Genomic DNA, 4,819 nt, shown 5'->3' on the forward strand with positions numbered 1-4,819 from the left:
CCTTGCGTTCCTGTAGAAAGACAACATTTGGAAGAGTATTTTCAGTTCCCAAAAAGGTGAATGTCAATGAAGGCCTTCATTAACTGTGGGATACCCCATTTCCATCTCTAAGATGTCGTTTGGCTAACAATCATTCTTCTTCTGTTAGGTTTTTTAGATCTCAGGTGACAAAAACGACAGCCATGGAAGAGGGTTAGAAGAAAAGCAGCAAACAACAACTTTCCTAATGATTTTAATGCAGTAGCCTATAGTAGTAATAGTTATTCAACAAGAATGTTAACGATTATTTTTATTATTAGGCCTGTTTATCTCCATAGTTATCATTGTGTGCGATTTTTAAAAAATCAAACAATGTTTTATTAAAGGCTATTCATCATAAATAATAAGAGCCCCAATTATTATTATAATACTCAATAATAATAATAATAATAATAATAATAATAATAATAATAATAATATAGGCCTAATATCCCATTTATTTCTAAATATATAGATATATGAATAAGACATATGAATCATCTGTTGCTCTTTTTCAACACCTCAAGGACATCGCTAAAAACGATTTATAACGACGTTATTCCCATTAATAAAGAGGTGACACCATTATGCAAATACTAGGCTATGATTGGCTTTAGGCATAGGGCCTACTCACCAGAACCATTTATTAGTGTTCAGCTATCCCAGCAATATCAATTAAAATCATAACTAATGACGCTCTCCCTTGTGGAGCTTCCAGTTTATTGTGGCGGCTCCTCGCACGACAATGACGGTCTTAATCTGGTTAGAGAGCACCTGGGACTGCGACGCTCCATAATCACTTTATATTAAGGGCCGCGGCGCACACAGAGATACGGAGATGGCAATTTTGCCATCCAATATTCCGAAGGAAAACCACTCTCGAATACACTTTTCTGTTGTTTATACATCTAAGTATTTTTGTCAACAAAATGCAACTGTGGTGAATGTCAACCACAGTAATGTTGCAGGGCTCAATCTCTTGGGGTTGACCACATTGTTATCGGCCTTTATAGAGCACAATCGTTTAATAGCTGCTGATATGCCTAAATCCCTTTAATGCCCCCCCAAAAAAAAACATTACAAAAAAGCTCATGTGGAATTATGAATTTTTGATTAAGTAGACTATATTCCAGGCCCAAAAAAGCCACGACTCTCACAAGTAGCCTAGGGGGAAATGCCCCTTTAAGAGACATTTCTAATTTCTGACAGAAAAAAAATGATTTAGATATGGCTATCCTTAGGCAAACACATTTAGAAGGGAAATAAGTGGGCAGAAATGTTTTGTTGTTGTTGTTGTTCAATAAAAGCATAATCTTTTGCCCCTCTATGGGGCAAAAAGATTAGTGTGTTAAAATCAAATTTTATACATTTTATTTTGGCATTCTTTAGTAATTGACTCTTAAAAGCTAAGATATCATATTTTAATTAAATATATCAAATATCGGAACAAAATGCCATCGCACATCTCACTATTAATATCGGGTTTTGATCCACTGTCCCTGTTTTTATTTTCGCCCTTCCTGTCCAAATCATTCTAAAGTATTTCGAAATGGATTGTGTAACACAAAGAAGTTACTTATAGATGATTTGGAAAATGCTAATATAGGTACCATTGGGGCGTTTTGCCCCAAACATACTCACTTTAAATTGTACTACTTTGTTAAAAACTGATTACAATTTTATCTGTAACCAAGTGGATTATGTATCTTTCTGCTCCCCTACTGGTATAAATATATATACACTACATGGCCAAAAGTACGAGGACACACCTGCTCATCGAACATCTCATTCCAAAATCATGGACATTAATATGGAATTGGTCCCCCCATTGCTGCTATAACAGCCTCCACTCTTCTGGGAAGGCTTTCCACTAGATGTTGGAACATTGCTGCGGGGATTTGCTTCCAATCAGCCACAAGAGCATTAGTGAGGTCGGGCACTGATGTTGGGCGATTAGGCCTGGCTTGCAGTCGGCGTTCCAATTCATCCCAAAGGTGTTAGATGGGTTGAGTTCTGTGCAGGCCAGTCAAGTTCTTCCATACCGATCTCGACAAACCATTTCTGTATGGACCTCGCTTTGTACACGGGAGCATTGTCATGCTGAAACAGGAAAGGGCCTTCCCCAAACTGTTGCTACAAAGTTGGAAGCACAGAATCGTCTAGAATGTCATTGTACGCTGTAGCGATACAATTTTCCTTCACTGGAACTAAGGGGCCCAGTCCGAACCATGAAAAACAGCCCCAGACCATTATTCCTCCTCCACCAAACCTTACAGTCGGCACTATGCATTGGGGCATGTAGCGTTCTCCTGGCATCCGCCAAACCCAGAATCGTCCGTCGGACTGCCAGATGGTGATGCGTGATTCATCACTCCAGAGAACGCATTTCCCCTGCTCCAGAGTCCAATGGCAGTGAGCTTTACACCACTCCAGCCGATGCTTGGCATTGCGCATGGTGATCTTTGGCTTGTGTGCGGCTGCTCGGCCATGGAAACCCATTTCATGAAGCTCCCGACTAACAGTTACTGTGCTGACGTTGCTTCCAGATGCAGTTTGGAACTCGGTAGTGAGTGTTGCATCCGAGGACAGACGATTTTTACACGCTACGCGCTTCAGCACTCGGCGGTCCCATTCTGTGAGCTTGTGTGTCCTAACACTTCGCGGCTGAGCCGTTGTTGCTCCTAGATGTTTTCACTTCACAATAACAGCACTTATAGTTGACCGGGCAGCACTAGCAGGGCAGAAATTTGACGAACTGACATGTTGGAAAGGTGGCATCCTATGACGGTGCCACGTTGAAAGTCACTGAGCTCTTCAGTAAGGCCATTCTACTGCCAATGTTTGGCTATGGAGATTGCATGGCTGTGTGCTCGAATTTATACACCTGTCAGCAACGGGTGTGGCTGAAATAGCCGAATCCATTCATTTGAAGGGGTGTCCACATACTTTGGCCATGTAGTATGTATATATATATTTACATATACAAAATTATAGATCTAACTTCATTATATTATGTATATAACTTTTTCTAAATGACAAAAAAATTAATAAATGAACCTCAAAATCGTTTTGTTGTAGTGACTTAAAAAGTTGAGATGAGACAGGTGAAATGTTTAGTTGAGCAAGACTAGTGGCATCCAGGGAAAGTGTTGAAAAAAAATTGGTGAAATAAAGTGGTTTCTGTGAGAATTACAGGAGGGGGGCGTTTAAACCCGAGCTATCCTACATCTCTCGTATAAATATCCTCATACAAAATTGTATTTTCGTTCAGTTTACTGATTGGAAATGTGACCAAACAATCTGTGGGTAATATTAGGCTATGTTGAATTTTGAGACAAATAACCCGTTGTTTGGTTAGAACTCAAAGGCTTCGCTTGGAATGATCTCGATACTTTTGATTGATTGGAGCGGTGAATGAAAGGAAATAAGCTATTTGACTGACGGGACGTGTTCAATGAGCCTCCACAAAGACTGCGCTTCTGAACTGGGAACAACTGTGTGTGTGCGCGTGCGTGTGCGTATGCTCGCGCGTGTGTGTGATGAGCGAGAGACCAGTGAAGATCAAACACCATATTTATGTTGATTTATTTTCCATTTTGTACTTCAACTATTTGCACATCGTTATAACAATGTACATAGACATAATATGACATTTGAAATACCTCCATTCCTCTGAAACGTTGGGGAGTGTAATGTTTACTGTTAATTTCTGATTGTTTATTTCACTTTTGTTTATTAGGCTATCTATTTCACTTGCTTTGGCAATGTAAATATGTTTCCATGCCAATAAAGCCCATTGAATTGAATTGAGAGAGAAAGGGGGGGGTTGACACTCATGAAGTTATAAATAATGTCTTCACACAATTGTACTTCTTTCGCTACAGACAACTTTTACTGCACTCCCGGCGTCATACCCTGCTGGGTCGACCGCGAGGCGCTCCTTATATTCTAATTAGTGCACTACTGTCTAAATACTACAATAAATTCCTGTATTTGTAGCATCACTTTGCATAGCATTAGCAAACAGTGTGTGTGTGTGTGTTTGTGTGTGATTTTAGAGGCAGACAAATGTGCATGTGCAATGCCGTTATGAAACAGTCACAACATAATAAATGGATAAATGAGTGACTGTTGACTTACAGACTCAGGGGTAGCGTAGCCTTCACTAAAAGACGCATCTTCATCCTTCGACATGTTTGGACCAGATAAACTGTTATGGCTGGAGGGCTGATCGTGGATCAGATTATGTGAAACAAAAGCTCGAGGGCACCACAAGACTCAAAACACATCGCCTTGAACTGGTGAGGCCGCTACAGAATACATTTTCCGCTGTCGACCAATCAAAAAGTATCCTCAGTCCCCGGGACTTTCGCCTCTCTAAGCAAATCAGAGGCCAGGAAAAACTGAGGTAGAAAGGAGAGCAGCAACTTATAAAATGTTTCACTTCCACCTATCTTTACAATTCACATCAAGAGTGTCAACAACTACTCCAACTAAGCGGCTTCCAATTTCAACAGAGGCAAACATCGCTTTGTCAAACGTTCACTATGTTCACACTCCACATTGGATATCGACGAACGCACCATTCTCCAAGGATTTAACTTGTGTTTTTAGTTGCATGTTGTTGTTATTTTGACGAAACAACTTGCTACTCCCTAGGACGTGGAGGCTATCCTGTTGCTCCATCAAAGCCAAAGTGTAGTCTATTACTTTTTGGGGGATCACAGAATATTTCTGAAGTTCCCGTTTTGGTGTTGATTTTGGTCCAGCGCAAAGCTTTGTTGGCGGAGGTTTAGGAGAC

Source organism: Coregonus lavaretus (genome assembly GCF_964263955.1).
Source record: "Coregonus lavaretus genome assembly, chromosome: 19".
NCBI lineage: Eukaryota > Metazoa > Chordata > Actinopteri > Salmoniformes > Salmonidae > Coregonus > Coregonus lavaretus.